This window comes from Cebus imitator, unplaced genomic scaffold (genome assembly GCF_001604975.1).
Source record: "Cebus imitator isolate Cc_AM_T3 unplaced genomic scaffold, Cebus_imitator-1.0 Scaffold725, whole genome shotgun sequence".
Classification (NCBI taxonomy): domain Eukaryota; kingdom Metazoa; phylum Chordata; class Mammalia; order Primates; family Cebidae; genus Cebus; species Cebus imitator.
This window is the reverse complement of record NW_016108040.1, coordinates 272,401-283,247: the sequence shown is the minus strand read 5'-3', so window position 1 is coordinate 283,247 and position 10,847 is coordinate 272,401. Positions and strand designations below refer to the sequence as shown.

General features: G+C 53.0%; 1 protein-coding gene across 1 annotated transcript in view; it reads right to left on the bottom strand.

Annotated features, from left to right (window-relative positions):
- The window catches only part of LOC108296579 (cadherin EGF LAG seven-pass G-type receptor 1-like), a 105,171-nt gene that overhangs the window by 46,541 nt on the left and 47,783 nt on the right, over positions 1–10,847 (bottom strand).

The following is a 10,847-nucleotide window of genomic DNA, read 5'->3' as shown; positions in this document are numbered from 1 at the left end:
TTTTTTTGAGACAGAGTCTTGCTCTGTTGCCAGGCTGGAGTGCAGTGGTGCGATCTCAGCTCACTGCAAACTCCACCTCCTGTGTTCAAATGATTCTCCTGCCTCAGCCTCCTGAATAGCTGGGATTACAGGCATGCGCCACTATGCCCAGCTAATTTTTTAATGTTATTTTTTAGTAGAGCCGGGGTTTCACCATGTTGGCCAGGATGGTCTCAATCTCCTGACCACATGATCCACCTGCCTCGGCCTCTCAAAGGGCTGGGATTATAGGTGTGAGGGTAGTTGCTTTTCTCCAGGGACCATGGGGATGGGCACAGCCTGGAAATAGCCTCATCCACAGAGAGTAGGGTTACGTGGGACCTGTGGGTGGGATGGGCCTGGGTCCTGAACCTAGGAGAGAGGGTGCTGTGCAGCCTGGCACCCCACTGAGCACTTGGCTCCTGGTGATAGGGAGACAACCGGCCCCACCACGCCTCAGAAGGAGGCAGGCTGGGATCCTGGATGTGGGGCAGGGCCTGGCCACGCTCCTGCTAGGCACAGAAAGACAACTGAGGAGGGTGAGCCAGGCAGCTGAGCACAGCAGGGCTGAAAGGGGCATGCCCAGCGCATTATCAGTACACAGGGATGACTGCCAACTGCAAACAGCAGCGTCCCAGGCTCAGCTGGAACGCTAGTGAAAGCCCCACTCATCATGGTGAAAGGCTGCTTAGCACCCTAACACTTCAAATTCCCCTGCACACCAGTGCGGGCCGGGACAGAAGTGCCCTGGGACAGATCAATGTCCAGAACAAACCAGTACAAATTCTTAATTCATCACTTGGAGTTGGGGGGAAGGAACCGCCCTCATGATTAAAAAGCCTACCCCCATTATGCCTGGCCAGCTCCATCTGATAAGGGCAGCCCCACCACACCCAGCCCTGGCAGGCCTTAGGTGGGCAATTAATCTGGCTCCCAGCCCCCAGAAGCAGGACAGAGGCAGCTTTGTCTGTCCACGCCAGAGAAGGCTTGAAAGTGGTGGTCGGTGGGGGATCGGATAGCAGAGAACACTCTCCCCCAAGGTCGTCTGGGTCACTGCTCTCTGGGCAGAGGCTCAATTCCGACTCCCCAGCAGCTTCTGGCAGCCTTGGGTCCAGGTCATGTCCAGGTCATGTCCAGGTCCCCACCACAGCACCGAAGATGAAGCCTGCTCGCTACTCATGCCTTTGACAAATATTTACCAGGCACTGACTGAATGCCAGGGTTGTGGTTAGCAAGATAATGGACCCCGAAAGGTGTCCGCATCCTCGTCTCTGAAAGCCAAGGATATGTGACCTCACATGGCCTAAGGGACTCTGCAGGTGTGACTGAGGATGTTGAGACAGGGCAGTCATCCCAGAGGACCATGTGGCCCAAAGTCATCACCAGGAACCTTGTAAGAGGGAGACGGGAGGGCAAGAGACAGAAGGTGCTGCCGTGGTGGAAGCAGGGGTCAGAGTGAGGGAGGAAGGCACGGGGGGCCAAGGAAGCTGGGGAGGCAGAGAAGCAGCCGCTTCCCAGGGCTTCCCAGAGTAGCCTGGCCCATGCCCTGACTGCAGGCTCCTGTCCTCCAGAACAGCAAGAATGAATCCATGCTGCGTTAGGTCCCTTGTGCGTGGAAATGTCTCAGCAGCCACAGGAGACGCATGCAGGGGTGAGTGAGCAAGTACAATTTGCCTTCAAGTACAGTAAGACTCCTGAGCCATCTCAAGAGCAGCACAAGTGCTAACCACCAGTAACTGGACACAGTTTGAACCCATTCTTCCATCTTTCACAGTTTGTTTCTCCTGGTCTCCCCCACTGATATTCATCCAGCACACCTGCTCCTGGGTCAGTCTTCCCGGAGCCTTCGACACGCGAGCCCAGCCCGGCACTCACGGAGCCTGCACTCTCTGCAGAAGCGGCATCCCTGCAGCGCATACACGGACGCCCATGGCCTGCAGCCAGCCCGGCCAGGCAGCCCCATCTCCCCTCAACAGCACAGACGGCAAAGTCACGGGAATGATATGCGCTTTAAACCACAGCCAGGTTTTCACTGCGTGTGGCTCATCCTCTGGCCACTTTTTTTTTTTTTTTTTGAGATGGAGCCTCGCTCTGTCGCCCAGGCTGGAATGCAGTGGTGCAATCTCAGCTCACTGCAACCTCCTCCTCCTGGGTTCAAGAGTTTCTCCTGTTTCAGCCTCCTGAGTAGCTGGGACTACAGGCGCCTGCCACCATGCCCGCCTAATTTTTTGTATTTTTAGTAGAGACAGGGTTTAACTGTGTAAGCTAGGATGGCTCCAGCCATTTTTCTAACTGTAGGAAGATATTTCTGTGCAGACATCTGTTCCTCAATGACTCACATTCTACACCCAGTTCAGTTCGCCCACCTCTAAGCTGTCCAGGTGGGATGTGGGGAACACTTTGCTCCTGTTCTTAGTGTGCAAAGGTAAACACACCAAACAGAAACCTGCTTCCCACACCGCAGCGGCCTGTGGCCCTAGCCAACATGTGACAGGCAGGCTGGGGAGAAGCACCAAAGGCCCTGACTCCCAAATTCCTTAGCTCCCCAGCTGAGGAGCATCAGTGCTGAATTGTGTCCCCAGAAAGATATGCTCAATTCCTAACTCACAGGACCCTTGAAACTGACCTTACTTGAATATGGTCTTTGTAGATATGATCAACTTAAGATGAGGTCATCAGCGTGGGTCCTAGTCCAGTGACCGGTGTCCTTACAATTACAGGGAAACCTGGACAGAGACAGCCGTGCACAGGAAGAACGCAGTGTGAAGACAGAGGTGGAGACTGCAGTGACACATCTGTCAATCACAGACCACCTGGGGCCCCCACAAGCTGCAAGAGGCCAGGAAGCATCCTCCCCTAAAGGCTTCGGAAAGAGCACAGCCCTGCAGGGACTTTGATTTTGAAATTCTGGCCTCCAGAACAGTGAGACAATAGATTTTTATTTATTTATATTTTTTTGAAACAGGGTCTCACTCCATCTCCCAGGCTGGAGTGCAGTGTCACGATCTCAGCTCACTGCAACCTCCACCTCCCGGGTTCAGGCGATTCTCCTGCCTCAGCCTCCCAAGTTTCTGGGACTACAGGTGGGAGACACCACACCTGGCTAACTTTTTTTGTATTTTAGTAGAGTCGGGGTTTCACCATGTTGGCCAGGATGGTCTTGTTCTCCTGACCTCGTGATCTGCCTGCCTTGGCCTCCCAAAGTAGCTGGGATTACAGAGTGCAGTGGTGTAATCTTGGCTTACTGCAACCTCCACCTCCCAGATTCAAGGAATCTCCTGCCCCAGCCTCCCAAGTAGCTAGGATTCCAGGTGCCCACCACCACACCCAGCTAACTTTTATGTTTTGTTTTAGTAGAGACGGGGTTTCACCATGTTGGTCAGGCTAGCCTTTTTGTTTTTTTTTTTTGAGATGGACTTTCATTTACTCTTGTTGCCTAGGCTGGAGTACAGTGGTACAATCTTGGCTCACTGCAACCTCCACCTCCTGGTAACATTTCCACACACCAGCGGCTTAAGTAGCATGGATTCATTCTTACCATTCTGGAGGGCAGACGCCCTGCAGTCAGGGTGTGGCCAGGGCTGCTCTGGGAGACCCTGGGTAGGGCCTGCTGCTCTGCCTTCCTCAGCTTCTGGAGGCCACCCAGGTTCAAGTAATTCTCCTGCCTCAGCCTCCCAAGTAGCTGGGACTACAGGCACCTGCCACCACACCCACCTAATTTTGTGTTTTTAGTAGAGATGGAGTTTCACCATGTTGGTTCAGCTGGTCTCGAACTCCTGACCTCAGGTGATCTACCTGCCTCAGCCTCCCGAAGTGCTGGGATTATAAAGGCTAGTCTTGAACTTCTGACCTCAAGTGACCTGTCCACCTCATCCACCCAAAGTGCTTGGATTACAGGTGTGAGCCGCCGTACCTGGCTTGAGACAATGGATTTCTGTCATCTTCAGCCACTCAGTTTGTGCTGACCAGTTATGGCAGCCTCAGGAAGCTCACAGAAGCCAGATGAGGACTGCAGGGTGAGTGTGAGGACCGTGCTGGGCCCCAGTGCTGCTGGACTGTGCCTGCACACCCCATGCAGGACAATAATTCTGTTTATCAAAAGCCTTAGCTTTGGGGGAAGAAGAAATTTCGTGGACAACAGGAGACATCCGGCTACATTTACCCACACCCCAATCCCCCAGCACGATTTTAATAGAGAACTGAGTTGCCTAGAAATGAAATAATACCCCAGCCTTACAAGAACGTACCAAAGACATGGTGGATTTCAAAACCTGGACTCTGTAGAAAAAGCCAAATGTGGCTGAGCACGGTGTCTCACACCTGTAATCCCAGCACTTTGGGAGGCTGAGGCGGGCAGATCAGGAGATCAGGAGTTCGAGACAGCTTGGCCAACATGGTAAAACCCTGTCTCCACTAAAAATATAAAAGTTAGCCCCACGTGTTGGCAAATGCCTGTAATCCCAGCTACTTGGGAGGCTGAGGCAGGAGAATTACTTGAACCTGGGAGGCAGAGGTTGCAGTGAGCCAAGATTGTGCCACTGCACTCCAGCCTGGACAGAGCGAGACTCCGCCGAGGGTAGGTGGGTTGGGGGAAGAAGATTATTCTCGAAGCCCCATGGTCCTAAAAGCAGGGATCAAGAACAAACTCGACCCTAACAAAGCAGCCCCAGCCCACTGGCACACATGGGAGGGGCGCCCAGGTCTGCCTTTACTCAGACATGAGGTGAGTGAAAATGACGTGTTGCTGTCCGCCTCCAAGATGTTCACCTTGCAGAAAAACCCGCCCTTCCTGTGCTATCAGAGCTGCCACTCAGGAATGTGCCCCATGCAAAGATGAAGGCATTACTGTGATGACAAATCACCCTCTCACAGGGTGGAGAGAGATGAGAAAGGGAAGTGTGTCCTGGGAATGCCAAAGGCTGGGAGTCCATGCTCTGGCTCACGGCTGTGACCAGCACAAGAGCAGATCCTTGTAGGAGCTTAGCCGGTGCTCACATGGCCAGGACAAAGTCAGACATACCTTGGCGTCCCCTGGGAAGGGACAAAGGAGACAGGGAAGGGAAGAAACATTCTCGGAGAGTCCCATTCCTTCCAGCTCAGTACCGGAGGCAGCACGGGCAGCACTGTGACCACAGCAAAGAATGAGTGGCAGGCCCTGAGGGCATTTTCACTGGCCTACGTGGAGCGGCGGGACGGCCATCCCCATCTCATTTGCACATGGTGCCTGCTGCAGGCTGGTGCCATGCTGAGCCCTGGGCATGTGCTGTTGGGCAGAGGGCACTGCTGTCTGCATCTAGTGCAGAGGGAGAAAGGTGATGATGACAAGCCAACACTGCTATAGGGGTGGGGGCTGCAGGGAGGACACAGGAGCGGGGATAGGGAGGGAACATTCAGGAAAGACCTGGGGAAGGTGTGCTGGGGGGGACAAGCGCGATGGTGAGGGGAACCAGCATGCTTCCCAAGGGGCAGAGTGACCTGAGCATGGGGAGCCACAGGTGAGTCTTGATCTTGAGCGTAGTTTATACTGGAGCACCAGTCACCCAGGAAGGCTTGGACACGGCACTGATGAGACCAACATGTGTTTTACCAGGTATTCTGGGTGCTCCAGGAAGAGGGGATCATCAGGGCAGGAGGGGGCAGCAGGGAGGGCAGGAGGGGGCAGCAGGGAGGGCAGGAGGGGGCCCTACCAAGGTGATAATAACATGATAATGGGACGGCAGCAGAGGGAAGAGCTGGGCTGGGGAGGCGGAGTCATCAGGCTATGGCGAGAGACGGAATGTGGGGCTGAGGCATCCACTGTGAGCCTGTGGGATGAGATGAGGCACAAGGAAAGGAAGCAGGATCAGATCAGGGAGTATCTGGAGCTGATACAGGGATACCCTCCAGGGACCAGAGGCAAGAGGGTGGAGGTCTGGAGCATCTGACCCTTCCAGGGGTGGTTGTGAAACTCACCTCTTGGCCAGGTGCGGTGGCCCATGCCTGTAATCCCAGCACCTTGGGAGGCTGAGTCAGGTGGATCACAAGGTCAGGAGTTCGAGACCAGCCTGAACAACATAGTGAAACCTCATCTCTACCAAAAATACAAAAAACTTAGCTGGGCGTGGTGATGGGCACCTGCAGCCTCAGCTACTTGGGAAGCTAAGGCAGGAGAATCAGGTGAACCAGGGAGGCGGAGGTTGCAGTGAGCAGAGATCACAGCACTGCACTCCAACCTGGATGACAGCGTGAGACTCTGTCTCCAAAAAAAAATAAAAAAAGGAAAGAAAGAAAAGAAAAAAAAAAATCCACCCAGGGGTGCACCTGGGTGTTGACAGAATGGGGATGACAACTGCCCCACCTCCTGGGTTGTCACAGACACCTGGGAAGGCCGAGTGAGAGCAGAGCCCTGGACTGGCACTCTTGGTCACCAGTAGAGAGTACTGCCCATTTTAGCAAGGAGTGGTCGCGACGGTTTAATTAGGGAGAGGAGGCAAAAGAGCAGCACAGTATTCAAAATCAAGCCCTAAAGCCAGTCCTGATTTCATGAGGTCACGCTTCTTGCTGGGAAGCAACCGTGTTCTCTCAGCCCCTCAGGTGTGAGGTTAATAGCCGAGAAGCCACTCCCAGCTGCTCCACACCACCCATCACAATGGCCCTTGATTGATTGACTGATTGAGAGAGTCTGGCTCTGTCACCAGACTGGAGTGCAATGACACTATCTCAGCTCACTCCTGCCTCAACCTCCAGAGTAGCTGAGATTATAGGCACACGCTGCCAGGCCCAGCTAATTTTTGTATTTTTAGCAGACAGGGTTTTGCCATGTTGGCCAGGTTGGTCTTAATCTCCTGATCTGCCCAACTTGGCCTCCCAAAGTGCTGGGATTACAGGCATGAGCCACTGTGCCAGGCCCACACTGCCCCTTTAAACCCAGTGACCAGCACAGAAGGCGCCTTTTACAAAATGCTGTTAAACAAATGAAGCAAGAGGAAGGATTGGCTAAGCTGGTAAACCTGGCCTGCCATTCCACCCTCGAGGGCCTGCAGCTGCAGCTCAGAAGCCACAATGCCCAGGTTTGATTCCCGACCCCACCTGCTGCAGGGCGGGCAGCAGGGTCCTTGCCTTCGGGACTGAGGCCAGTTCTCTGCTGTGGGACAAGCAGTCCTGTTTACTACAGATGTCAAGCAGTATTCCTGGCCTCATCCTACCAGCACCCCCACCCCTAACTGTGATAACCGAAAATGTCTTCTGATTTTATCAAATGTCCCCTGTGGGGGCAAAATCACCCCTACAGGAGAACCACTGGGCTAGATGCTTTGATGTCTTGTACCTCAGTTTCTCCATTACAAAACAGGGCCACAGAGCTGCCCTGAGATGTAAATGAGAAAATACATGTGGAATCATCTAGAGCAGTGACCAGCACAGCAGCACACACACTAAATATTAGCTATAGTCCAGCCAGGCACGATGGCTTACATGTAATCCCAGCACATTGAGAGGCCAAGGCAGATGAATCTCCTGAGGTCAAGGGTTCGAGACCAGTCTGGCCAACATGGCGAAACCCTGTCTCTACTGAAAATACAAAAAATTAGCCAGGTAGTGGTACATGCCTGTAATCCCAGCTACCTAGGAGGCTGAGGCAGGAGAATCACTGAACCCAGGAGGTGGAGGTTGCAGTACGCTGAGATCACACCACTGAACTCTAGCCTGGGCAACAGAGTAAGACTGTCTCAAAACAAACACACACACGACCATTAGGTACAGTCCCTGGCGTCCCGGGGCCCAGAGATGTGGAAGTGTGTGAACCACACCCAGTGTGGGGGTGGACCAACAAAGGCATAAGGCAGGTACCCAGAAAGCTTCAAGGGAGGCTATGATCCATTGGATGAGGTTGGGAAAATTCTAGAACCTTCTCAGAGCAGGGGAGAGTTACTGAAGTGGATTTTGAGGGAAGTTCATGACAGGCAGATGGATAAGGAGACACATTTCAGATGAAGGGACAGCAGGTGCAGAGGGAAGATAAGACAGGGCCCTGTCTGGACCCACAGGACCCAAGTCGGAGCCTGACCCATGTCCTCGAGCAATTTAACAAAAAGCAAAACTACAATGTTTACAAAAAGCCCAAGGGGCTGGGAACCGAGGAACACAAGCCCGAGTTTGCCTCTCATGGTTGTTCAGGAACCTCTGCAGAGCAGAGAAACTGGGAGGGTGTCCCAGGCACATCTAAGTTGCCAGGGCCTTAAAGCTTCCTGTCCCTGTCCCTTTCAGAGAATGGGATGGCTGCAGACCCCAACCACAGTCTCAATGCCATGAGTGGCCAGCAGCCCTCCGTTCCCTGCAAAGACCAGGGGCAGCCACATACACTGGGGCCTTGAACAGAATTCTCTAAGACCAAAATGGATTTCAGAGACGCGGGGAGCTGTCAGTATTTTCTCCAGCACCAAATTCATTGAACTTTTCCCAAAATTAATTGCTACTTCCTTCATCCAGCTCCTGCCATCTCCCATCCCGCAACACGGAAGCCAGGGACTTCCAGCAGCCAGTTCCAACCTTACAACCGTGAGGCCCCGAGCTCGGCTTACCAGGGAGCAGGTAATAAAACCCCGTGACGACAGCAGCACTTTCATCATGAATAAATGAGCTCAATTACCTCCATGCTTCAAAGGGAAAGAGGGAGAAAGAGGGCAAGAGGGACTGAGTAGAAATAATCAGTCTCAATTAGCCTTATCTCGGTGAGAAATACATATGATAATTTTAGTACCAAAAGATTCAAATTAGTCTCATGCCAATCATTACATGTTAGTGGGTCTTATTGGTGATGACAGAATTGGCCATTCCCCAATCATGAGAGTTCTAAAAATGACTCTCCTGATGAAACCTGAGAATCTCAGGAGGTGGATTCCCCCACAATGGGTCAATCATCGTCAGAGGGATCTGCTGGACCCGGGATCCCCAGGGGCCCTGGCTGCCCCCACCCAGCGCAGCCCAAGCTTACTGCAGCCTAGACTGGTGGTGCCCGGTCTCAAAGCCATGTGAGATGCCACCCTAAGGCTTCTGACTCATCTGACAAAGCCAGAGGTGGGGGGTGCTTACAAGGTCCCCTCTACCCATGAAATTAGCCAATGGCACAGATGAACTTGGCCACCCCCAGAATACACTGGGGGAGGCCTGGCTGTGTGCACTGGCCTGGTATATGGTAGGTACTCAGTATTTGCAGACCGAGTAAAGATGGCATCCTTGCCAACTCCTAGGAGCACAACAGGCTCCTTCCTGGCTATGGCTTCTTCATCTGAAGCAGGAAAGTTGGTGAAGCACCCCCATCCAGACCACGTGGCACATGGCAGGCACTGGCTTGTGGGAGGAACGCTTACCATGCTGGCTGCTGCTACATCCAAGCAGGTGCTTCAGAGAGGCGGAGCGGCCCACTCAAGGCCACGAGAGGCAAAGGGGAGGAAGGGGACCTTGGGAAGCTGACACAGAACCGGAATCCATTCAAACTCAGAGCAGGGGAGGGGGCACGGTTCAGGCCTGGTCATAGCTACCCACTTCTCCCACGCCCCAACCCCAACCCCAAAGCAGGTGTGGGCTGTGGGAGGTGGAGGTCTCCTGCCGCCTCTGCCTGTCTGCCTTGCACACAGCCAAGCCCTGGTATAGCCAGGAATTTAGGATTAGCACTCAGAGACAGCTGGAGGAAGAGCTCCAGACCCAGATGGCACCAACAGACAGCCACAGACTAGCAGGTGTGGGAACACCAAGGGGCAGGTGACCACGGTGCCTTCCTTTCACTTGCTGTATGACCAGAGTGCCACCAACCTGGGGTGCTGGTCGCCGGGCGTCTGAGCTGGGAGCCTCATTGCATTGGGCTGCCAACACCCACGCTGTGGTGGTTTTCCCTCCACTTCTGATGCAGAGAACCTCGGAAGTCATCCTTCCTCTCTCTCTGCTCCCGTCGCTCTTCCTGCCTGATAAATACCTGCTAATACCTCAAACCCTTGTTATAAGCTCGATAAACTTGTGCTACATGCTGCTAACGAGCAGCTAACGATGCCTCAGGTGTTTATATTAAACAGATTAATCGAGGACACAGTCAATGGAAGCATCTCAAAGTTACCTCCGGTACAAACCAAATCCCGCCTAATCCCAAAGAGCTTTCAAAAAAAAAAGAAAACAGACAGACTTATTGACCACCAGGACACTGTCAACTCATTTTTCAAATGAGCGATCATTTTATGGAACAGACGATCAAAGACCAAACCAAGGCTTGTGGCCGTGATGCAGAGAACGTGTGTTTTTGGACACGTTCAGCTCTCCGGCTGGCTCTTTATTTTTTTTAAAAATGCACCAGTTACTCCAAATGCACTGTTGGCTGCATTTGGAGTAATTCATCTTGGTGATGAGTCAGGAGACATCAAGGAAAGAGTGTCTTCAGAGGCAGCGGGACGAGCCACGAAATTTCTACAGTGGCATGAAAAAAACAGGCTTTTGAGACTTAAGTGATTAACAGCTCAATGATTTCCACCCAGTCCCAGTGTTTTACACTAAGCATTAAGCTTGCAATCTGGAATAAAGTACTTCAACCTGAAAGTCCCTTAAAAGCAACTCCCGGCACTTTGTGCATTCAGGTTTTAAGTAGATCTCACCCGGCAACCTTTCTCTACTGTTCTCCTAAAGCAGGGGGTGAAGTCAGGCAGGGGAGGGAGTGAGCCGTGGGCTCAGGGAAGTCCCGAGCTGGCTAAGAAAGTGCCGTTGTTAGTGGCTGGGTGGCTCACGCCTGTAATCCCAGCACTTTGGGAGGCTGAGGTGGGCAGATCACCTGAGGTCAGGAGTTCAAGACCAGCCTGACCAACATGGTG